The sequence below is a fragment of the Carassius auratus genome, chromosome 15 (genome assembly GCF_003368295.1).
Source record: "Carassius auratus strain Wakin chromosome 15, ASM336829v1, whole genome shotgun sequence".
NCBI classification, from domain to species: domain Eukaryota; kingdom Metazoa; phylum Chordata; class Actinopteri; order Cypriniformes; family Cyprinidae; genus Carassius; species Carassius auratus.
The window spans coordinates 3,148,122-3,175,556 of NC_039257.1; the positions used below are offsets into that span (position 1 = coordinate 3,148,122).

Consider the following 27,435-nt stretch of genomic DNA (forward strand, 5'->3'; position numbering starts at 1 on the left):
GAAACTGGGATTACATCAGTCACATGAGCAGGAAACATAATACAGACTGTTTTACTGTCATAAAACACTGTCAGACAGAGAACAGAGAGAGAGAGTGACAAAGAGCGACAAGGTTACAGTAAGACAGACACTGATATTCACTCAGGCAATGGTGGGAATGGAACTCTAGCCTACTAGTTACTGAAAACTCTGCAGTTTACCATACTAGCATTGCATGTTAGTTTTTAAAAACAGTATGTGAAACAGTAGCCATTATTCAAAAACTGTTGTCACATCTTATGAGTCTAGTTATCATACCATATATCATACCAAGCTGTTTTGTACTTAAAGCCCAATTTTCTTTAAAATGTGTCACATTTGGCAAATTATGAGTCCAGAACATAGACTGTAAAAAAATATGGATGTAGTGTCCGTCACGGATAGACTCCTCAGTAGAGGTTTTGAAGCGCAAAGTGTGCAGAGCGGGCCGTCGCTGATCGGATAATCGAAAATGGGCAAAAAGGCGGGAGCTGATTGCTGAAGCCACGCCTACCTAGCGCGACGGCATTGTCAGCAGCGGCAATCCACCTGTCACTCAAGCGGCCACGCCCTTAATTATGCAGAATTTTAAGTCTTAATATAATTTAAACGGATGAGGTTTACAAAAATTCACCCCCCTCACAGTTGTCATGAAGGGCAAAATTAGCAATATAGACCAAAATCATTTTTTAAACCAGGCTGTAAACATGTTTTTTTTCTGCTGTAAAGTTGGGAATTTTAACATGGGGAGTCTATGGGACTGACTCTCTTCTGCAGCCAGCCTCAAGCGGCCAGTCAACGAATTGCAGTTTTAGTCACTTCCTTGTTGGCTTCACGAGAGAGAGCGCGAGGTTGCCGCTCGGTCCAGAAGTTGTAAACAATTGCAGCTCCACATTTTAGCAAATATAACATATAAAATGACTAAGTCTAGTATGTTTTTCTAAGATTAGTCTGATCTTTTTACTCCATTCAGCTGAAGACATTGCAAACTGTTTGAAACAATCTGTCAGGCCGCTGGATCATCACAGCTACTTCCAGAAGTGATTTTACTAAAGCCTCCTCACCAAAGCTCTCACACAAGGAGCGAGAGACAGAGAGAATACAGGGGAGAGAGAGAGAGAGAGAGAGAGATGGGGGTAATTGGAGAGGGAAAGAGAGAATGAGAAGGGTAGGAATGTTAAAGAAAACGAGACCGAGCAAATAAGGGTCCCGGGATTCAAACATGTGCAGCAGTAGATCCAGAGAGGCACATCTTTCTCTGATCAGCCCGGGTCTTCAGCACAATGGCTTCCACATGCCTGCTAACCTCTAGCAGATGAGCCCGGAGAAGATGAAACAGCGCTCATATCCCCCTATCTTTAAGAGGGATCTCAGACTCAGAGAGGATGGCTGCAGACTAACAGAAAGAGAGAAAGAGATAGAAGAGAGAGAGAGGGAGACAAAGCAATGTGGAAAGAGTGGAAAGATGGAAACAGCAGGGCTGGTGGCATTCTTGAGAGAAGGGAAAAAAAGAACAATCCTTTTTGAAGAGTCGGGAATGACAGTGAATTAACGAATTAGAAGAAGGTTGCAAAATAAAATAAAAAAGAAACATACTTTTATAATTCATCAATTAACAAATCGTGTTACAAAAGAAGAAAGTTGCAAAGTAATATAAACTAATCTGTTCGTTCTGTTCTCTTTTTTTTGAAGAGTTGGAAATTTAAAATAAATTAACTTTATAAGTCTTTTAGAAGTTGCAAAATAAAATAAAATAAATGTAACAAAACTATAATTGTTTCTTATTAGTATTAATAATAATAATATTACTATTATTATTTTGTTATGAGTATATCTGTCTTGTTTTTCAATGTGCATATTCTTAAAACAAGACTTACTTCAGACAAAAAACTATTACATATGTATTACAGCTTTCAGAGAATATATCTTGAATTAAATTATATATTATTTTTATTTTTTTCTTGTCATTTAGTTAGATTTATGGTTTTAAAAAACTGCCGGCGGGGTAAGAAATATAACCTTTCAAATAAACTCTGAAAACAAATATTATCTTATGCAATTCTGCATCTCACGCAAACAAGGATGTTGCTTTAATATTACAAAACTGGTTATAATATTCCCAGAGCGCCTCGACGAAGCCAAACATTGTTGGAAGACTGGAAAACTGGGTCGCAGGTCATCTCAGTATCCTCCTCTCGCTTTGCAGCGAATTTCGCTACTGTTCATCGTAAAGACATTCTGCCGTATGATCTATGATTCTTCTTCCCCTCAGGCACTACAGAGCCCTGCCAAAACATAGGACTACTAAAATCCGGAATATTCCTAAAAATGTATGGTGCTGAGCCAGGCTTCTCCCCTGATGTGGTTCCTTGTTTTCTTCTTCGCACATGGGAGATCACTGAAGCACAAGCATGTTTAAATACATCTCTGTATCGACCGCTCTTTTGCATTATTGAGGCACAAGTCAGACGAGAAACTGAACGTTGCTGAAGGCGACAGATTTATTCTGTTCATAACGAGCTCGAAAACATCAACAAGCTTTTTTTCATTGATTTGCTTGCACTTAAACAAAACATTAGACTTGCCAATTGACTAAAAATGCTAAGAATATGTAACAATCCTCATATCTATTGCATTAAATAATGCAAGAATGATTGCAAACTCAATTTTGATTCTTCTGTTGTTCTTCTACAGCGAGTTTCCAATCTACTTGGGCGACTGCAGATGTTTTGTCCTGCATGATCTACTTTATGCAGGTGGCTCGGTGTCTTAAAGCGGAAGTGAAGACCTCTACATAACCCATTCAAGAGATAATAACACACAAATGCAACTTTAATAAGACTACAGTAAAACACAGACTGCTAATATGTAGAGTACAGCGACTGGTTAGGAGATGACATCTGGAAAGCTAGAGAAAAAAAGAGGAGGAAATGAAACGAGTGTATGATAAATGGAGAAAGAGAGAGAGAGAGAGAGAGAGAGAGCGACAGATGTTGGAAAATCCTTTGCCAAAGTAAAGTAGCTGAGTGTTTGTTCCAGCGGCCTGTGTAAGCCTGCTGTCAGAGGACGGTCCCGAGCGCTGGTGCCTTTTATCAAGCCAACGGAAGAGAGAAACAGAGGAGGCATTAGCAGAAAACATGTGCTTTCATCCAAACATCAGGCTGATATTTAGTCTGATATTCTGGAGGAAATATGTGGGTCATTCTACAAAACGGAACCATTTGTGTGAACTGCTGATGACAGCTTGAACGATATGCTAATATAAATATACATTTATATATTACTCAAAACGCTGACATGAACTAGGAGCTTTATATTAATTCTTGCTCTTCTTTCATCTGGTGACTGGTGAGGGGTTAAAATGTGCTTTTTTGGCCTGCCCCTAACCCAACATGCTTTATTAGCAAATCTGCAAAGTTTAAAGAGAAAATGCGAGTTAAAATCTAGTATTCTGTTCCCTTTTCCCTCTATCTATATAATGTTATATTTTAGATGACTATGTATATTGGTAATACTTTACCATAAGCTTTCATTAACTAACAATCAGTTAATACAATTATGCTTTCATTTTTATTATAAAAAAGGATCACCAGTTATCTGGCCAAATTATCCAAGGTCTCATCATAGTTTCTAAAATGTTTAATTAATTAAATAATTCATTAAATATTCTTATTAATAGTCATAATTGCATTATCGTTATCTTTCAAGAAGACAACTCAGTTAAAGTCTACCAATTTGTATGACTTTATCTTACAATTTTCAGTTTTTAAATCCCATTTTATGATGATTTTGTATGGCAACTGATCATCGGAAAGTGGAATTTTGTAGAAATATCTGCATGAAATTCTTTATAAAGGACTTGGTAGCTTTACACAGAGCACAAATCTTGACAGATGAAACTATAATGCATCACATAGCACAATGCAAGGGGTTAAAGGTGGTCGGCTAGACATGAAGTACCAGTATGATAACCTTTTTTATTTATATATTATGTCTAATTTAACAGTCCAGTGAAGAGATGAAGAGCCACCCTAAGACAGTTGCACCAAAGGGCTGTTCAGTGAAGGCAGAACAAACAGTGCGATGAGAGGAAAAGATAAACTCTGCTGCGTTCCACATGCTGCAAAGATAAGAGCGCGATTTCAATCCAAGACCCAAACAGTCAGTTCAAGCACCTCAGCGTTTCATCTATAAACTCCAAAGATGCACCAAAATATGACAACAAATAACTGATAGCGCATCAGCGAGCTAAAACGCTACATTGTATTCCGCTCCGAATGCTAGAAGATGTGACCGGACACGCTCCAGCAGGGCAGATTCAACCTTCACTATCTCTAAACGAAGCCCTCACTGCATACGGACAAATGCGGGCCAAAAAAATGCTCCATGTGGGACTCAACAAACCTCCCAGATCCCAGCTGCTCTACTTTCCCAAAGCAAGATAAAGCAAAATGCCGAGCCACAGGCGAAATCTGTTGTTAAATATTTAACACTAAGCCCAAACCGTCAGTTCACACGTTATATTTCAGGCCCCGAATACCTGAACCTTTCCTGTTGCCTATGAATGCCCCAAGGGGGAAGACGTTCCTCTTGTCAAGCCCGGAATTGGGAGCTCTACATCTGGTGGAGCAGAGCAGCACACCTGCATGGCACAAAAGAGTACGACAATACGAAGCAACCCATTGACTTTCACCTTTGATGTGTGAATAGCTGAGCGAATAGGCCTTCTGAACCTCTCCACCATCCTTCAGCCCAATCGTGCGGGTTCATCTCTGCCTTTGAGCGTGGAATGCTTTTGAGGTCGCGGGACGTCCGCAGACCACGTGAGACGCAGAGAATTCGATCGCACGCTCATTAAAGCTTTGTTTAAGTCAAGAAACTTGCTCTTCAAACCGGATCTATCAATGTCATGAAGTTACCACAGTAGAAACTTCGCAGTAGGTGTGTTTCCAAAAGCATCATGTTGTTACAAACATAGTTCAACAATTCAGTGTTTCCTGAAACCAACATTCGCAAACAGCGTCGCAAACTTTCATGGTTGGAACTACAGCTCTTGACCCTGAAAGTTTCTTGTTAGTGAGACAATAAGCAAGCTAACATGCAACACAATCTATATATACCATTACATCTAAATATAAATTAATTTTCAATCTATGTATTTTTGCGCATCCTCAATAAGCGCCGTTTTTGAAGTGTGCATGTGCATAAATACATAATTCCCCCGTATGACGTAAGACAGAACCCACGATGAATCAAACATTTAAAATAACTAAATGACAGGGAACAAAAATATTATATTAGCCATCTGGTGCCATGTTCAATACAGTAGCATCTTAGAGATTGGTTAAGAAGTTATTCCTCCACCACATGAGTTAGACGTCATTAACAATGGCCTTATGTTGTTGAACCAATGCGGTTCAAATGACAAAGATGCAACTGTGTTCGGCAAACAGTTGTGACTAGCTAATTTGTTTCCATAACAATGCATCATACCATGGTGGGTAATCAGCAGGTTAAATCATTGTACGGGAAAGGCACCCCTAGTAGAGCGTTTGAGAACTTTTGAAATGCTACCTGAGTAACTCTTGTACGTCTAAATCCAAACCAATTATTTTCCAACTCAATATCTTACTCACCAAGGCCACGTAAAATGCTTATAACTGATTCTGAGGCTGATTAACACGGGCTATAAAAGTGGAACTGGCAAAAACTCACAGGCACCGGAGGTCACCGGCAGTTTTGTTTGTGTTGGCTGACTAGCGTGCTGCTCTTAGCGGGACGGCGAATTGAAGATGACTTCACTTCTGTTTGTATTGGCATGCATAAGGCAATCGGGATCTCAAACGCTCTACACAAGCAGGATTTACTCTTGTCGGTCCCCCCCAACCCCCACCCTGCTCCTAATCTTCGCCCAGCCGTGAAAAATTGTATAATAAAGAGCTACGGTTTTTGATTATACATAGCCCGTGCTTTATTCAGCCTAAATCGCTGACTCTTCCCAACATCGTTCCCATGTTTTTCGGACCACCCAGAGTTCCTCACATCAAGGATGTTGAATGAAAAATGGTGCGGCTGATTTCTGTGTCTCAACAGGGTTTGGAGATGAGGGCAGGAGATGACAACCTGAAGACCTTGTAAATAAGGCCGGTGGGTTGGTTGATAGATATCTGTTCAGATAGAGATTAAGAAATCCTAAACAAGTCCACAACAGTCTTTCATCTAAGCTCTAGTTATCCATGCTCTATGACCTCATGACTTCAGGAACCTTTTGTTTCTTCAAAAAGTAAACAAGAAAAACACAAAGCCGTTAAGCTTTTGAAACTATGTATGCCAAAATGACACTGCAACAACAGTGTTCACTTGTCAACAGAATTGCATACAAAAATGTTTTGAAAGTTGTTTTTTTTGTGTCAATGATAATAAAGAAAGAGCGTAAATACATCACAATAATTAAATCCTTTTGAATTAAAACATACCTTTGACAAAAAAGAAAAAGACGCATAACTTTACTTTGGAAAAACTAAATCTAAAAAGGCAATTATAGTGAATAATGTATTTCAATAAAAAAACATTTTATAATCTTTAAATTAATATATAAATAGGTTGAATATTTACAATAATTCTGCAGTTTGAAGAGGGGAAAACAAACAAATTAACCTGTAATAAAATCCTTTATTACAATAAAGAATACTGTATATTACAGAAAAATTATACTGATATAATAATTATACTGATTAATAATAATAATAATAATAAATATTTGTAGTATTATTACATTTGCATTTTAGTCAAAGTAAAATTAACAAAACATCATGGGAAAAAAATCTGTTATTATTTTGTCATGTAATATTATTAAAGAGACTGGAAAAGTGTAGTGCCAGATACAAGTCCAACTCAAGTGAAGCACATTAACTTCTGGCAGTGCGCAGACTAAAAAATAGTTTAAAGATCATGAAACACACTGCACACTGCATTTTTTTGTGCTTTATTTGTGGACTCTGGATAATATAAAAGCGTTTTGGCCTTATTTATTGGATCTTATTTGTTTTTGGTCATGTTATATGATGAAATATTAACTACATTTAAAATATTTTATTTTCTCAAAAAGGTAAGAACTACAACCCAAAAATGAACACAGCACAACACACAAACCTCTGTTTGGTGTCGAATCTCAATTTCCAACCTCTGTTGACAGTTATTAGCATGTCATCTCTCTGCTGGCAGCTTGACTTTGTTCTGGACGGCTCTCGGTCGGACCACCATGTCTCTGTCTCCACAAAATCACAGCCTTTCAATTCTGACCAGCTCTTAAGCAAACACAAACACTATTCATCTGCCTGCCCTGTGGAAGTCCACGCATATCCCGTCAGTGCCGCTCGTTCACACTTCCATCATATCTCACGCTCCTCAGCGGGCGAGACCGAGGCCGTCTGGGATTCATCACCGTCTCCAGATCTGTTTCCTTTTGGGGTGATGAGGTCAAACATTCAAACTACTCCATCATTGAACTTTGTTGAGAAAGAGACAGTGATGAAAAAAGAAAGAGAGAGAGAGACTAGTAGGATATAAACATAAAAAGCTAATTTCCTGACCTGAGGTGTTTTTCTTTTTCAATGCAATAACTACAGTTAAGGAGAGAAAATGAAATAACTCAGGAAGATGGATGGAGCATGACATTCATTCAAAAAACATGTGCATGTAGCTAGAAACACACACACAAACGTACACAGCAGAGCCGGCAGAGCTGCAAGATGTGCAATATCACCTCCTGAACATCCTTCTTCCGTGCCAAAAGAGCTGTGATCGTTCTCCATTTACAGTCGATCACCACAGACACGCCGTAATATTTCACTTAAAGGTGAAGGGTGTCATTTTTTTCTGCTATAATGCAGTCTCCAATCCAAGCTTAATATGCAGAGACTCAGTTTGGCACTGAAATCATACACTTTAGCTTTAAACAGGCTGCGCTAAAAGCTTGAGAGTTCAATAGTTGGGAATAAGTTATGAGAATAAGCATCACATATTCGGCACATGAGAGAAGCTTCAAATGAAACGTGACAAATTATTCAAACAGATCTATGAGCTGACTGAATGTTGGATGTTTGGTGAAACTACATTTTTAGTGGTGCTTGCTAAGGAAAATATCCTAACTACTAATCCTAATACTAAGATATGCACCAGTGTTTTATATATTTGATACAAACTTGTTCCATTTTTCTAAGCCATTCAGACATGCAATTTTTCATATGTCAGCCATTAAAACAGGTGTAGAAATAGACTTGTATTGAGGCCTGATTATCCAGAATTTCATACACTGCAAAAAATTATATCTTAAAGATTAAACTTAATCTCTGCATGTTTTCCGGTATAAATATCTACAAATCTTTAAATCAATTCTTTATACTTAAACGAAATGCCAAACAATACACAAAATACACTCATCCTAAAAATATATTTTACAAAAACATATCTGAATATTAGGGTTGGGTATAGAAATTTGTCAAAATTTTTAAGAACCGGAAACTTGATAAGACACGTGCATTTAGATTCCGCTTAACAATTCCTGCTTTCGCATTTTAATGTGATTTGAAACTATGTACGCACAGGAAGGGAAAGAACTTGAGCGCTGTTTGCGTGCAGCGCACACATCCGAAGCGCGAACAGAGGAAATCAGTCCCGTTGCGTCCGTTCTCGAACCGTTCCATGCATTTCCACTGAAGAAGGTTCGGTCTGAGCCGAAACATGCTTCTCTTTCACATTTACCAACCGATATGCACAAAAATATAAGATCAGCCGTTTTTGTCTTAAGTGAACGTAAATAGATGTAAATAGAGAAAGAAAACACACGTGTAAAAAGTATTTTTAGATCCGCCCATGTGCGTTCGGTGTTAAAGAGACAGCAGCTTAATGAACATGTGCTGACTGTCATAAATGTTAATCAAAGAATAAAAGAAAATCCTTCACTGATCTTGACTGAAGATCATTCATTATGGGCTACCTAGCAACAGGTCAGAACACCTTAGCAACCACATAATGTATTCAACAGCTCAGCAACTCATAGAAACACACTGGAAACCAACAACAGCACCCTAACAATATAGAATTAAGTTATGCATGGACAAACACCACTCACATTTTCTTCAGATCTACTTATGATTGCTGTGTAACTTATCAAAGAGAGTCGACTGTGGCAATACATTGACAAAAACTGAACTTTTCAACATAAAACCATCCACACTGACAGTCGGATAAAGAGAAGTCCTAACAAGCACTCAGGCCCAGTGCAGCTCCAGCATGGGCTTATTAGCTTCTTCATGCTCTTGTTCTCAAGTTCAATGAAAGCCAGATGGAAGAGTGTAGTTCCGGAGATCGACCCCTGAGCCTTTGGCCCGCTGCCCGACGGCTGAGACAGAACAGTGACCCGCACCAGGGATGTGACCGCGGCCTTATCCGTGTTTCTAAGACAACCGCAAAGACTCTGAGCAGAAGGTGACTCGAGATCCAACTTCTCTGATGACAAGCCAGATCGGCCACTCATTAAAAATCAGAAACGTTGTCGGTGTTGACAAACAAGTCTTCTGTTTCAGTCCGAGATCATCCAGTTGTCCTCTACTTGCAGTTCCTTTTGTTTCCTTCATGAAAAATTCATTCAGGAAACAGCTCAGTGCTTGTTTATTCATTCTTTTCATTGTCCATTTTACATGTTTATCTTGGTCTCTTCCCTCAAATTGAGGACATCCACACTTCCAGACGTCGTTATGTTGTCTTGAGGAGTGTTCCCGAGTGTTTCTCCAAAGATAACATCTGCAGAGATAGAGCTCAGGCAGGGGGAAGGCATCTAATTGGTCTTAAATTAAATCAATTACCCTCTAATTGACTCACTTCCTGCTTCAATGTAAAAGGAGGAATTGCAGAAGAATATCACCAATGAAGCCAGCCGAGCAGATCGGACGTGATTGAGAGGTTCGTCAGAGGATGGGTAATGCTGTGTGTCACATGTCAAAGTCTGAAGATCTTCGATGTCAGATGTTACAAATGCACGCTGACAGGTAGTTGTGATAGACGCTAATATAAGTGTCTCAAAAATCTATTCTGTTCAAAAATGTCACAGAAATGAAAAGAATGTCACTAGGCCGTCAATTCGAAGAGTACGTATTCGTCATTGAATAAATGTTTACTGATGGTTTACAACTTTTATGAATAATAAAAAAAGAAAAATTTTACTGTGATGCTTTAACATGAAGTTGTATTCATCTTATTTTTTAATTCCATAATTTGACATACCTATTATTCCACGTAAAACAAGATATTCTAGGTATATTTTTTTTCTGAAACACATACTTTATATAAAATATTACAAAAACTTAAAATATATATTTTAAAAAATGTTGTATAGTGATAACTAGGGCTGCACGATATTGGAAAAAAATGACATTGCGATTTTTTATTTTTCTGCGATATATATTGCGATATGAAATCTAATAAAAAAAATTTCTTACAAACAAAAATGGGGTGAGCAGATTTACATTCTCATTTTAAATGATTTAAACATCGACCCCATCATGTCAATTGATTAATATGCGCGAGGGAGAGAGAGCAAGACAGCGCTCGTGTTGTTTGAAGCGCTCTCTCTTTCTCTCTCCCTCTGTCTCTCTCTCTCGCGCGCACGCGCTCTCTCTCGCTCTCACACTCTCTCTCTCTCTCTCTCTCGCTCTCTCTTTCGCACACTCTTTCGCACACTCTTTCTTTTGCGCTCTCCACGAATCACATTCGTCAAGGGCCGGGGAGCAGCTGGCCCATACAGTTAATGAATAACGTATCAACTGCGATGTGACTATCGTGGATTCGTACATCATGATATCGATGCTTAAACGACACCTCGTGCAGCCCTAGTGATAACTACATCTACGCTACAGGTGTGGTCAAATCAGCAGCACGTCTTGTGGTTTTTACCTCATCCAAACACCTTCCCAGCATCCTCTCAGTGACTAAGAGCCTCTTCTTAAACTGAAACAGCATGAGAGCTTGTTTTGTGTAAACTCTCCAATAAAAGAGGCTCTGAGGTGGATATACCAGATTACATTAAAGACATTCCGATGCAGTCGTGGTCATCCTCAGCACCGTCTCGGGAACCCGATCCATCGGCGCTGTGAATCCCTCGCGCCAGACAGATGCCAGAGTCATTGTTTCCCAGGCCTGGAACCTGACACCCCATGACTGCGGGTGTCACCACGAGACCCTGAGTCACTCGATCCGTCCTCTCCTCCACTCAGGAATGCTTTCTTTTTGCCTTTTTCAGCTCTCCAGCATCACCGCTGGTCCCCATGCCTTAGGGAGAACTTCAGTCTCCCTGAGCCCTTGATAAAGAAACTCTATCCCTCCTTGTGAACGGATCTGGACGGTGTCAATCATGAGGAGCTCTGGTCACTGTCAGGGTGAAGTGCAGAGAAAGGGAGGACCGTTGAACACTAATTAGTCATGTCAAACAAGTCTGCAGCGCAGTAAGCGTTAGATCAAGTGCCAGGGTTATACTCACTGAATACTGAGCTCATATGTTTAGACTGCTCAAATATGCTAAGAATAGATAAAAATGGAACAACTCTTACAAGATTTACTACGGTAACCACAGGTTTTGACAAAATACAGAAAGTACTACAATATACTACTGAAGAAAAAAAAAGTCATACAGATTTGAAACAACATGAAGGTGAGTAAATGATGACAGAATTGTCATATTGGGGTGAATACTCATTATCTCATGAAATTATTTATGCAATTGTAACTGCGGTGTAAATGCATTCATGCCACATCTGAGCTGCAACTAATGGTATGTAAATATATCTAAATAGCATTTCAGATGCAGCTTCTTGGAAAAAAAATTAAATAAGCTTAAAAGTTTATATGAATATATAATTTGCTGAATCAAATAAAACTACATCTTTTTAAAGCTACTTATAATGTCTATTTGATGCTTTTTTTGATGCTCATTTAACACAATAATGACTTATTTGATGTGCAATTAATTAGCAATTAGTTAGATTAATTCATCTATTTAATTAAGGATGCTATAAATTTATGCCACATTAAGAAGCTGTTTTAGCAATGTTATTAAAAATAGTCAAATTTTATGTTTTACCAAATCAGAGTCAAATGGTTAATACAACTGTGAATATATCCATATCCATATTTCTAGTTCAACAGCATTATTTGAGAAGTGCTTACCACCTGAGAGACTATAAACCTACTATTACACTTCTCTCTATATCTCCATCCCTGTCCAAGCTCTCATATTAGCATAATCCACCACAGCGCATGTAATGTGTGTAGAATTAATTCACTCCTACTTCATTATGAAGCATAGCCATTAAAAACAACAGAATTACCATTTCAATGAGCTCTACATAACGCTTTGTGTTGCAAGTGTTTCACTCAGTAATTGGCTCTATTAAGCCAAGAGAAATGACACTTGCGTACGTGTGCTGGGGTGTGTGCATTTATGCTGATCAGAGGGACTTTAATTGGGTCGGGTCATGTGTTATCGTGTGTACATCTGTCATGGGAGATGATAAATCTGGTCATTGGCTCAGAATGGGATTCAATTCTTCTCAGCCTGATGAAACGAAAGGGAAAATACCATTGATGTCCTTGAATGGTTGGCCAGCACACATTGTTTTTATTTCACCCTCCTGTGGGTATGCAGATCTAAACAGCTGTGTTAGTGTGTCTGAACCAGCTGAAAGCCATCATAAACTCCCTAAATATGTGCTTTTTCATTATCATGCAGACATGCAAAACTGTCTGGAATGAATTCAGTGCTGCAATGTTAAATGTTTCTGCCACATTTTCCTTCCTGTTTAGCATTGCTGGTGCCATTCCATGAACCCTGCCCCCACAGCAAAGAAAACCGAATCAAACCGAAAACCGTCGCTTCAAAACCGTAAACCGTACCGAACCGTGTCACTGGTATATCTTACACCCCTACGGTTTAGTGCTATTACCCTGATATCTTCATTAGTTGTTTCCATCCAAAGTTGCAAAATTAGTTTTTGTGCGAAACTTGCATTTTGCATAAAACATTTAAAGCAGTGTTTCCATCCCATGTGTTCAATGAACAAAACCATCTTTTCCTGGGAAACTGGATATCCAATCACATGATCTGAGGTAAAGTCACATGACTTTTTTGATGCACATCAAGGAATTTATTCTGTAAAATTCCCATTGCATCTTTATGTCTTCTACTGGATAAATAAGAAAAGAAAAAACGGGACTCCACTAAGCTTGTATGTTTTTTATACACAGTGGAATTTCCATCTAGCACTTTATGCGATAAATTCACATTCAAAATTAAAATATGTGGATGGAAACATAGCTATTGTGCCAGATAAATTCTGCTCTACTGCTAAAAATGGGACGCTAGTTTAGAGGCAGTTTCCTCAACAGCGCACAGGAGTTTGTAGCCCATAGCAATCATTCTGCACCCCCACCCCATTCCTTTACTTCCCCCTTCCCCCATCAACCATTTGGGCTTGATTAACAACCCTCACTCTTTTATTTCCTCATTCCTCTCTTCATTACACCCCCCTTCTATTCACTCTATCCATTAGGTGCTCAAGGTTAAAGGGCTACATTTTATTTAGCAGGTGAGAGAGATGGATAAAGCAGACAGAGAGTGGGATGAAACAAAGAGAAACGGAGAGATTTCAGACACCTTTTAACCCTGTTCGCTCTAAATGGAACTTGTGTGGCAGTCAATGAAAAGCTGATGTTTCGAAATAGTTGTTGCTGGCATTTCTGATAAAGTGGATGCCGCATTTCCTCGCAATTAATGTCTGATGTGTATCTACTGTTGCTAAGGCTTCACATGACCTACAGATCTTTGTTCCACTTGACTGCGGGCGAAAAACAATGTGCAGGTGTGATTTAAAAAAATAAATAAATTCGGGGGTGGGGTATGGGGGCTGATCTGAAGTTGTTGTCAAAATTTTCAAAATGCATTCACTTTAAACCTTTTTATGACATTAAAATAATATAACATTTTGTGCCATTGCCAAGTTTGAGCTCAGACTGGTCTATGAAACAATTTGGAATTTGTGTCAAATAAATTTAACAAAAAAATCAACAAAGTTGGTTTAAATTCAAAAATCAAAACTAAATTGCAGAAAAATTGCAATTGTAAAAATGCAAATAAATAAATAGCGGCAAAATGACCAAATCGCTTAATGAGAAACAAGAGTTTGACTGATTGTTGTTGTGCTGCTTTTTTAGTTTGTTTTAATGAGTCATTAGGTAACACGTGTCTCTCTCTCTCTCTCAGGTGAGGCCAGCGGTGATCGTATCGCCGCTCTGGCACTCTGGCTGAGGTCATATCTGTTTTTTTCTTCTAAGCGGAGACCGCACACTTTTCGTGCAGCACGTCATGAGCTTTAATCTCGGTGCTGAGGTATTGCAGCATGTGCTGCGGAACGAGACTGGACGGGGCTGGTCTGTCTAATCTCCCAGAGGACAACAGTCTTCCTGGGACCATGAGCTCACTTGTTCCAAATGTAAATGCGACGATGACAAGACTTGACAAAAGTTCTTTAGGTCTGGATTAGTCAACGAGTCCCTTGCGACACTGAAGTGGTGTGTTTGGACTACACACACTGATGTGTGGTGGAGATACGCAAAGAGTGTGTGAAAAACCACGAGGCGCTTCATATTTGTGGTGTATAAACACATTGAAATGATTTCTGAAATTGGCTGTAAATGCCTTTTAATTAAAACCAAGTCAGCTACCTGGGCGGTACAGTTAACAAGCCAAATAATTCCCATCCCATGCGATTCACAGGAGTATGTTTTAGTTTGCCCTTCTTCTCCTCAGCTACTGTTATCTCGTGGGAACACCTTGACACCAGTGATTGTCTAAAACAAAACATCGACGGAAGAGGCCACGGTACACACATCTGGTTTGAATGACTGGATGCTTTGTCCTCCTGAGGACAAATTATTTTTCTTTCATTTCAAGGCTTGTCCTAAAGTCTCCTCCCGAACGGAGTGGGAGACATCTTCCAACCCACTTCACTAGCTCTGCAAACAGGAGTTAATTGACCCGCTACCACAAACAGAGCCCTGTCACCCCGACACAATGAGGCAGGTGTGTCTGACACTAGAGTAAACTAGAACCAATCATAAGAAACACAAACAGGCTTAAACAACAGCGCAGAAAGAGTTAACATATGGACAGAAAGAGAGTTTAACAACAACAAAAGTTAGAAATGTGAATAGAAGTAATATCTTAAAACATTATTTAAAAATCATAAAATGACATATTACATATATATTTATCTATTTTTATCAAAAGTATATTTTACTTATATATATATATATATATATATATATATATATATATATATATATATGTATGTATATATATAAATAAATAAAATAAAAACATGTTGACAGTAATGCAACCAAATATATATATATATATATATATATATATATATATATATATATATATATATATATATATATATAAAATTTTGTTAATGTATGTTTATATATTAATGTATGTTTATATTTATAGAAATCTTATAACCTTGATGGAAATTACATTTTTGTATGCGCACACACACACACACACACACACACACACAGACAGACATACACATAAGAAATATATTTTTGATAAAAACTAGATAGATGGATGGATGGATGGGCAGAAAGACAGACGGATGGATAGATGGACAGACAGACCGACAGATAGATAGATAGATAGATAGATAGATAGATAGATAGATAGATAGATAGATAGATAGATGTATTTTCTTATATAGATCATCATGCTATAAGCCTACAACCAAACACAGAAGTCATCAGTGCCAAAAACTAGCAGATTCCACACGAGAACTGACCCTTAACAGACACACAAACATCTTTCCACCCTCCTTCTCTCTCTCGCTGAGACGCCGGTCTTTCCTCACGCTCATTTACTGCACAAAATCCGTCTAAAGTGACGGATGAGACCTGCTTGCTTTTTAGTGCGGAAGATGAATGGACGAAATATGCTGATTCTCCTCTGGAAAATGAATAATTCCCAGCCGGGCCGCTCCTGAAATAACTGCACGTTCTGCCCTCAGGGGACGGGTGTAGTTTCGTCTTTCTTTGTCTGAAACGGAGGATGCAAACAAACTATGAAATGCCTGAAAAGCAAATCAAAATGAATAATATCTGTACTGCATTCCTCAATTCGTTTCGCTGGTCGCTTGCCAAGCAGTATTGTGGGACGAGGCGAAAATCGCTGCTAAATTTGTTGGTTTTAATTGCATGGTGCTTGGTGGCGGAGGGAGGGAAATTTCACAGGTCAACCCAAACAAACAAGCGCACCAGGCAGAGGAGTGTAATTTACTGCAGTGAACCGGGACATCTCATCGAGGAGAGGTGAAAACTATCCAACAACATCTCCTCTGTGGAATATAGAAATGAGTTTTACAGCTTTACATCTGTCATCTCCACATTAAACCTATTCCCAAGCCAGATTCTGAGGTTTACCGTAATTATCTCCAGCTCTAGTATTACACAGATATGGCAAGTATAAAGTTAAACTTTATCAATAGCATCTTAACAGCAAATTAGTTCTGATTTGTACTTTAGATATTAAAAATGTATGACTCAAAGTTATGACTAAGTTTTTACACACTTACATATACTTTAAATATATTAGTGCTGGCTAACGATTAATCGTGACTAATCGCATTTTAAAAAAAAAGTTTTTGTATATATATATATATATATATATATATATATATATATATATATATATATATATATATATATATATATAGACACACACACATACAGTATATATTGTAAAAAATATTTACGTGTATTTGCCTGTATATATTTAATATATAAACATAATATATTTTCAAAGTACACACACAAACACACATATATATTATAAAAAAAAAAAATAGTGTTTTACTTATTTCGGATTAATCGTGATTAATCGTTGCCAAGAATTAATTTGTGGATTTTCCATCATATTTAAATATGATGTGTATGATGAATATTAGTATGCGTTTCTAACTTAATTAACATGCAAAAAGGTTAGTCAGTCATATAGAAATCTTATAGGTACAATAGCCCACAAATATATTAATAAATAAGTAAATAAGCAAGTAAGTAAATCAATAAATCAATAAATACATACATACAAAAAAGACCATACAATACAAAATGTCTCAAAGGGTTAGACAACGATAATATAAAACCAAATGATGACTCTTTTTATACCTTGACTAACATTATAAGTGGGCTATTACCAATATAATTAACATACAGAAATTTTAAAGGTATAGAAGTTAAAAATAACCTGTTTTACTGTAAGGGTCACGGAAAGGGTGAAAAATGATCACATAAAACTCAATTACAGCTTCTGTTGTGCAAGAAACCTTGACTAACACAAGAAAAGGACTTCTGGGATAATACGAGGGCCAAACATCAGTGCCATACGAGGTTGAACTAATGTCACTTCTTATTCTAAAACCTTCCAGCTTGTCTATTTGCAAATATGGCTAATATGTTGTATTAATCAATAATCTAATAAGGCATGTCAATCGTTGCCACTGCTATTGGTTTACTGAGACTGCATTTTCATATGAAGCTCAGGTGCAGGATATATTCTAAATCACTGTCTCTCTTAATTGGGAAAACAAAGTAGAGCAGTCACAAAAACAAAAAAAATAATAATAATAATTCCTGGGAACCTTGAATTGACCTCATGCATAAAGAGTCTTTGTCTGGTAATTGTTCGACAAATAGCTATCTGAAAGTCTGTGACCTACAAAGTGCATTTAATTCCAGCGACTCACACACACACACACACACACACATGCCTACACAAAGATGAATGCAACCAACCGTCCAGGATGCATTTCTACAAACTCCCAAACTCATACCACGTCCCCAGATCTACACTTCTGTCCAGATCTGGGTCTTTATAAAAAGTCATTACTCAGAGATCAACTATTGAAATCTAAATATTGTGTTCATACTGAGACTAAATGAAGCCTTTTGCTTCCAAATAGTATCGTGTAACGTTTTGAAAGAGAGGAAGAAGAGCTCCTGCCTGCAGCAAGAGTCTGTGATTTCCACCGCCGCAGAAATGGAGACTATGCCTTCTATGCAGACGCAGTTTATAAGCAATCTGCTTTCTCTTTCCCTTCTCGGGAGATGAAAAATGTTGGCTTAGGAGTCATTCTAGGCCAGGAAATAGCCAAAGACCAGATCATACCTTACAGCTGCCGAAAACCAACCCAAAACCTCAACAGAAAACAAAGGAAATCCTCAGAAATAACAATATTATGGGAAATTATAGTGACATCCATTTCGATCTGATGTCTAGGAATGCACAGATCAGCTGTGACAGTTTTCTGTGCTGCTTTTTTGGACAGTGTTTTGACTATGAAAAAAGAAAAATAAGAAAAAGTAAAAAAATACAAATAAATATTTATTTAAATGTAGTTATTTATATTAATATTAGTTTTTATCAATAATAATACAAATGATACAGCAAAAAAATATGTTATTCAGTGTTGTAATTATCGACCGGCTGCAGTACATGCACTGTGGGCAGACCCGAATAAAATCGATAATGAGAATCGCTGTCGATGATTTTCATTATCGATAATAATAGATTTTATCGATCAGATGTTGCAACCCTAGATTAAATAATAAATTTGATTCATTAATTAAATTAAATTAGTTCATTTATTATGTATTCATTTATTAGTTTTTAGCAATAATAATAAAAAAACATGAAAAATATAATAAAACAAATACTACTACTACTAAAATATTATTATTATTACCTGTTTATTTTTTATTTGTTGTAACATATTTATTTTTTAATTATTAATAAGTAAATATAAGTACAATTATTGAGAATAAAATATTAATAATTCTAAGTGAATTAAAATAGTTTAACAACAACATTATTACACATTATTATTATTACTATTGTTTTGCATGTCAAATTTACACAAGATTTCAGGTAAAAAAAATTATAAAATGTATTAATTTTGTTAGTCTATATATTTCTTTACCAGTTTTTATCAATACAATCAATTAAACATATCATACAACAAATAATGATAAATTAATACTAGGTGTACTAATGTTAATACTACAAAGATTATTATTAATAATAATAATAATAATACTTTATATGAAATAATAGTTAAAATTAATTGTTTTATTATTATTATTATCACTCACAACTAACTTTTTATCTGCCAAAGAAATATAGTTCATTACTGCTGTCTGTTTAAGTCATATCTATTAAAATCCAAAATAAATCATCAAAACATACAAAATAGTTCATCAAAACAAATAAAAACTTGAGAAGGGGTCCGGCGGTCGAGGGCCGAGCAGCACCTGTCATATACAGTCATGCCTCCTGCTGCAAAGGCCAAAGTTTATACCCAACAGCTGCCCTGCACTAGAGAGCTCTTCCATGCCACGCAATTAACACCAGCTCCCCTCCGCACGCTCACCGTGACCTCCGACCTTTGTTTAATAGCCCATCCTGTGAGGAATCTCTGGGCTGGGCGTGTCCTTGGCTGCCCTTCCATGAACACACGTCCTGTTATTAGGCTTCTTTGTGCTTTAATGTATCATTATTTGTAGGTAAACCGAATGAGGTCATGGGGTCGCTCGCCCTGACCTGGGAGGATTCTGGGTGCTTGATCAGCGCTTGGCTGTTATTGACAGTCAATGAGGAAAGAGTCGTGCGATTGGACGAGGGCGCTGCGGCGAACCACGAGGAGATGCAATTTCCAGAATGTGGGGAACTAAAAGTCAATGAGGAAAGGCCAAGCCAATCAGCACTGCCCTCTTATTTTAATGATTCCAGGTCAACCAATCAAAAACCGGCACCGCATACTAAACAGACTGTATGGCAGAAATCCAATGTTTCATGTCAGAGAGCATGACAGAGTGTTGGAAAGAGATGACCAAGACGAAGAACGAATCAAACCTCGCTTCAGTTTGGTATGCGCCAACATCAGCATTACATAGAGAGAGAAACATCTAACAAAATAAATAACAAAAGATTATGAAATATATAGGAACGTATGTCAGTGTGTAAATTGAGGGGATAAGGTACATTTTTTATATCAACCGTAAATGTATTTAGGGTTAGGGTTAGGGTTTATATGTGTATCAGTTGGATATACATATAAAATTAAATACTAGGACTATATATATATATATATATATATATATATATATATATATATATATATATATATATATATATATATATATATATATATATATATATATATATATATATATATATATATATGTGACCTTGGGCCGGAAAAAAAAAGATATACACTATACATATTTTTTACATCTGAATAAATTAGCTTTCCATTGAGTATGTTTTATTAGGATCGGACAACATTTATATAACTATTTGAAAATCTGGAATCTGAAGGATTGAAGTTCTTAGCAATGCATATTACTAATCCAAGTTCTGATAAATTTACGGTAGGAGATTTACAAATATCTTCATTGAACATGATCTTTATATATTATATATTAGTGCTGTCAAAAGATTAATCGTGAATCCAAAATAAAAGTTTTTGTTTACATAATATTTACATTTACATTTAGTCATTTAGCAGACGCTTTTATCCAAAGAGACTTACAAATGAGGACAGTGGAAGCAATCAAAAACAACAAAAAGAGCAATGATATATAAGTGCTATAACAAGTCTCAGTTAGGTTAACACAGTACACGTAGCAAGGGCTTTTAAAGAATATAATAAAAAGAAAACAGATAGAATAGAAAAAGAATAGAGCAAGCTAGTGTTTACACACACACACACACACACACACACATACACAACTACATAATAAATGAAAAGAAAATATATATATACATGCATACATGCAAAATATATACATGCATTTGTATATAAATACAAATGCATGTATATATTTAAGAAAAATATGTTATGTTTATATACAAAATATATTAATATGTAATATAAAATATAATAATATAAATATATACATGTAAATATTTTCCAAATATATACTGAATGTGCGTATTTATATATACATAATAAACAAACACGGTACACATACATATATTATGTAAACAAAAACTTTTATTTTGGACACGATTAAACAGCACTAATATGATGTATGCTTTGGTGGGTGTGTTTAGAATTATTATTATTACTACCATAAAACCATAAAATACCAACAATCAGCCATGAATAACTAAATCACTATGATTCCTTAATCATTTTCACTATTAAAATACTGAAAATAGATGTTTTCTTGTAATGCATGACTGATGTCACATAGAACATTAGTTTTACCTCATTTCTCCTTGCTTAGAGAACATCTTTGGGAGAGAACATGTGGCTCATCTTACCCCACTCCCCCTCATTTGCTGAAGGGCACATTCCCTCACCAGCTGTGAAGAGCACATCTTTAGTGTGTAAGCAAGCACACATAATGCATCTCTGCTGCTCTATTTCTTCCTCCCTCTTCCTGTTGTCCTTCTTTTCCCCCTTCTGCCCCATTCCTCAAGCCCTCCACCCTGCCTTCTTTCTTGGCTCGTTGTGATCTCTGGTAGCACTCAACAAACCACGTCTGCCTGCTCCAGTCTCAGAGCTGCACTTGCAGACCATATAATGGCCTAATGTCTTTCTCTGTTTTCAAAGAGGAAAAAAAAATCTAGCTAGAGCCAAGATGAGGCTTTTTAGGTTGACAGTAGGAGTAAACTGAAATGCTGAAAGAAAGAAAGAGTGTACTTCTGCACGAGGCAGCGCCCTGGAAATGTGTGTTTTTATAGAATTTGCTGATAGATGAAAAAATCTGGGACATCCGTACGTATCAGGAACAACCATCAGACAGCGATTGTAAGGTACGGAATTATAAATCAATCCAGCGCAGTCCTGAGAAACGATTCTGTCGGCACTGTAAAATGAACACTTCCAAGGGCTGTTTGTCATGAAATGAAACATTTCTGAAAATACGCCCTGCCATAATTCAAGCCATACAGTAATTCTATCACGTCTGTTTAGAGAAGACGTGGAAGAGGGAAAGACAGAAGCTCTGTGCCAAATTCTGTAAGTTAATGATTCATCCTTACATAGGCAGACACTTGGAACACATTACACAGGAAATAAGAGACTCAACTACTGATTTCAAAATATGCGTTTCAATGCAATACTCAAAATAACTAACATTTTACCCATTCAAAATAGAACACTTTTACTTTTAACCTATCTTAAAAACTTTAGTATAAAAAAATAAAAAATACAGTTTATAAATAATTTCAAATTTTAATAAACTGGCAAAAAATAAACAGATTAAATAAATCTAGTTTAATACTATATAACTTGTGAAATTTATACTGGTTAAATTAATTTGATAAGTTAAAGTAATTAAAAAAATGTTGCCATGACTTATGGATGATATATATTTTAGTGTACTATATTTTTTGGAGTGCAAACAAAGGAGACAAACAATTAAAGTATTTTTTAATTAAATTAAATTAAATTGAATTAATGCATTTAGCAGACACTTTTATCCAAAGTGACTTACAGTGCATTCAGGCTATAAATTTTTACCTATCATGTGTTCACGGGGAATCGAACCCCCAACCTTGCGCTTGATAAAGCAATGCTCTACCACTTGAGCTACAGGAACACAGGAGAATACAGGAGAATCAAAGCAATTGCCCTATTGCCAAATGCATAAATGCTAATTTATTTATAATTTAAAAATAAATAAATAAATCTTCACCATATTGTATTTATTTTTCGGTTTGTTTATTTATTGTCACTGAGATTACAATGCATTCTGGGATTGCATTTTTTATCTAGTATACATGTGATGCTGCCTTAGAATTTGGCAAAATCTAACATAATCAAGCTGCCTGACTTTTGAAACACAGTTCATATTGGTAGTTTGCATATAATGCCTCAAAATGCATCCTCAGTTGGCAGCACACTAGGTTTAGAAACAGAGCAAGATTCCAGAACTACTGTATACAAGCTGTAAAAGCAACAAAAAAGCAGCCAAAGTGAGACATTTTTGGACTGAAATGAGAGAAAAAGGCATTTAGTCTGTCAGTCTGGCTGAAGGCTTCTGCAGTAGATCCATGTTCTCCTGCTGTGGTGATTCTGTGAGAGTCAGAATCAATGCAGTGATCTTTGTCTAATCAATGTTTCATTACCAGCATGAGATATTGCATACACTGTTTACTAAGAGCTGCCAAGAGGGGTCTTATTGTTATATATTGGCAAGCGATGCATGAATCACCTCAGAAAGCCTGGCTGAACCCACTAATCGCTCTTTAAGTCTGTCAGATAATGTACTATCGTCTTAAAAGGCTCCAAAGGTTAAGCTATAAAAGGCTGTTGTAAACATTTTGGGAGCCTAACAACTTTCAGATACTCAATTCTGTTAAACCTGTAAATTATGCTCTCTAAAGTAACATTAACAACAGTAACACACTAAACTTTTATTGTTGAAAATGACGTTTCAAAGGCTACATGAAATTTTAAATTTCACATTAAGGCACCACAAAAAGCTAACTTAAACAAAACTAAAAATAAATCAATTGTCTAAAATGTAAGTAATTTTATGTCTAAAGTATGAACAAAATGGTTACTATGTGGCAGTGGGATTTAACATTATTTATATATTATTATATGTTTTATTAATATTATGTTTCAGTTGTTATTTAATTTATTTTATCCATTGTCATTTTAATTTTAGTTAAAGTTTTATTAGGGTTTTGTGTGTGTGTTTATATTTATATTTACGTATCCATTGAGTTAATTTTACATTTCAGATTTAAGAAATTAAATGTTGTATTATTGTATTATTTGAATTTAAATTAAATGTATTATCCATTTATTATTCATGTCAAGGAATTTAATACATTTTTTTTATTTAATTATTTTGTTAAGGTCTATTTATTTCATGACGTGCACTGAATAAAATAAAAATAAAAAAATAATAATAATAATCACTCTCTAGCCATTTCTGTTTCCTTCAATTTAGTAGCAGAGCTTTGGGGGCATTTGGGGGTTATTGATTTAAAAACAAAAGGTCTAAGAAAGACGAATAGAAATAAGTGGGCAGGTTTGAAAGCTCTAAATTGGTAACGCAACTGTTCCGAGCCTTTCTGAACGACGCAAAACCATTACGTGGACGGAAACATGATCAGAATGTTCCATCTGTCACTCACAAAGCCTTTCGTCTTTTAAAACTAGGGTCTGGCTCCCTGCTGTTCTCGTAAACCACATCCCTCCAGGAACCCCAGAACTGCCTGCCGCGACGGAGAAAAAACACTGACGTGACACTGATGAACAAACTATCAAACAACAAGGAAATTAAGAAGCATAATCATCATTCTAGCGCACAGGTGTTGACAGCACAGCTCAATCATTTCACTGCGAGAGTTTCAAAGGAAATAAGATTGTGAATCCTCTATTGTGCCGTCAGCCATCGATGGCATTTGTTTCTGCGTGAAACAACCACTCTTGTGTCGACAAAGAAAATTATTAAAAGCAAAACATCCGTTGTGAGTTCCCCTAAAGTTTGCACGTCTAATTATCATCCATATCTGCTGCAAAGATGTGCGGCGGCACTCGCTGGAACAGATGAAAGACAAAAGGCAGGAGAAAACAGAGCAGGGAACACTTTGATGCGCACATATTTTGCCAAGTTGCATGTCTAAGTCTAGTCCCATTTCCATTACTGTGGAGTTCGTTCTTTCTTACGAATGGTTTTTAAGGTTTATCCGAACCCGACGCTGCAGGAGGCGGCTGGAAATCTCTGGTGGGTGTGTTTGTCATCCCACTGCTTTACAGACTCAATATAGACTTTAGCAAAACGTCTTAGAAGATTATTCAGCACGTTATTGACTAGTCTAGACGTGCCTTGATAACAAAGGAGACGACTTGAGAAGTTTTAACACCAGTATTTATCAGCGAGAAAAACAATCTAGCTAGCATACATATGTGATGACGCACTTATCGCGCAACTCTTTTACCGGCTGTTTTGAAGGAAGATCAACATTTATGACAAAAAAATGTGCACAAACTGTAATGAAGCAGAGATCAGTTAGTCTGACGCCGAGATCGTTCGCCAGCTTCAGTGAAAGTATAACGTGCCTAACGTTTTCGACTCGTACATTACACGTCACGTCATGATGTCACGTGTCATTACGGGACCTTTACCGGTTGTGTTTGAAAGCACGCACATATCCCGATAACCACTGGCAGTGCGAAAGTGCAAAATCTAGCGACCCGGGAACAATTGCCGGAACACTTTACCCGTGTATTTACCGGAATCGCAGTGTGAAAGGAGCTTATGTTAAATGCAACGTTAAATGCATTAATAAATATGAGATTCACAATTATAAAAATATAACTAATACATAAAGATGACCAAATTACATAAAAAAATGACAATAAGCGTTTTGCTGGTGTAAAATATGGTAACAACTAGCACTAACCAACAAAAACCAGTCTGTGAGGCACAACTTAAACCTTGCTTAAACCTGAATCTGCAAGTACATTATGAAAAATAATAAAAATAATTCCTAGTAAATCGTAAAAATAAAATGGTGTCACACATCAGATTTTCCATTATTTAACTGCAGCTGCTATTGGTGACCCAGTCTTAAGACAATTTATCAACTCAAAGTGATTTTAGCATCTAAGCGATACAGTGTGAGAGGTCAAAAGGTTACGTCATCCACCTTTTTACAGTATTATTTCTCCCTCATGGCTTCGTCTCTCATTGGTGCATTTTCGCCACAGGAAAGCCATAAGTCACCCATAACGGTTTCCTCTGATAGAGACAGTGATGGTCTGCATCTATGTGATGGATTGAGCTGTTCAATCCTCACAACCTGGCATTGCAAAGGCCAAACTGAAATATACAACAAGGAATATTGAATTGTATTAATTAAAAAGAGTGAAATGAGCGAGCAAGAGAGACCGCCTGCAGAGTGAGGGTAAAAGCCTGCGGCGTGGACCTTATTAGCAGCGGGTCTGAGAGCAGCAGGTCTCTTTCTCCGCTCAAATCCCCACCCAAACACATAGCAAACACACGACGTGCCCCCACCTTCACCCAGGCCTGTCCCATCCATCACACAGCAGGTTAATGGGCACACACACACACATATTCATGTCTCTGGCCCCTAGTCCAATTTTTGAAGCTCATAGCTCAAGTCTGTCATGGTGGAGTCAGGCTAACAGAGGTACACTGTTAAAATCCATTACTACATTCCTGATTCTGCACCGAAAGACCTCGCTGTGCTGATCTCCTCACAATATACCACTTAACACAAATCTAAACTAAAATAAACAGCATGAGAATGTGTTGGATTTCAATACACACTAAAAAAGTTGTAGTGCACAGATAGAGCATCAGACAGGCAAAGAGAGTGACAGACAACGCGTCAGAGACAGACAAATAGACAGATAGATAGAGAGATAGAGCAACAGACAGACAAACATACAGACAAAAAGTGATGACAGATAGAGCAACAGACACACTGCTTCAGACAGAGGGATAGAAAGACAAACAACAGACGGATAGAGCATCAGACAGAGAGGTAGAGCGACAGAAACAGATTAGCGCATCAGGCAAACATACACAGAGAGATAGAAAGACAGATGATAAAGCATCAGACAGACAGAGAGCAACAGAGAGCCAGATGAAAAATAGAGCAACAGACAAATAGAGAGAGATAGAAAAACAGACAGATGGAGCAACAGACATCGGACATATAAAGCGTTAGAGAGAGAGATAGAGTGACAGGCTACAGACAGGCAAAGCATAAGGCAGACAGATAGACAGACTGACAGACAGATAGATAGAAAGATAGAAAACAGACAGCGCATCAGACAGATTGTGCGACAGAACACAGACAAAGCATTAAGAAAGACAGAAATGTTGTTACTCTATCAGATAGACTGATAGACAGCTACAGAAAGAAATAGACAGACAGGCAGACAACCGATAGATAGAGCATCAGTCTGACTCTCTGTCGATAGTTTTTCCCAACTCTTGAGTTCTGAGTTGTTTTATTAGATCAGCACAAATGAAATTTCGACTGTAATTCCTCTTTAAAACAGAAGAAATACACTCCTGTGATCCAACACACGTCTGGTTTCAGTCCAAGTGCTAGTTCGAACCTCATTCAGACAGACCTGTCTGTAAAAAACAACTTCCAAAAAGGAAATAAAAATGAGCAAAGAGAAGATCAAGGAATGAGGGGATGGAAAAGAGAATTATTTATGACACCTGCGTTTCCAGTTGGAGTTCGTTCACTATAAAGAAAGAGTCAAACACTAAGACAAATCCGCAGGCGACTGTAAATGAGCA

General features: G+C 37.0%; 1 protein-coding gene across 10 annotated transcripts in view; it reads right to left on the reverse strand.

The window, feature by feature from the left end:
- Positions 1-27,435, reverse strand: part of LOC113114762 (roundabout homolog 1-like) — a 260,076-nt gene that overhangs the window by 64,121 nt on the left and 168,520 nt on the right. Inside the window, exon 1 of one of the 10 annotated variants that reach the window (XM_026281741.1) lies at positions 1,045-1,050. The exons of the other annotated variants lie outside the window; for them this stretch is intronic. The gene's annotated coding sequence lies outside the window, so the exon portion shown is untranslated. Of the gene's footprint in view, positions 1-1,044; positions 1,051-27,435 lie in introns of those variants that run through there. 10 annotated transcript variants of the gene reach the window in all.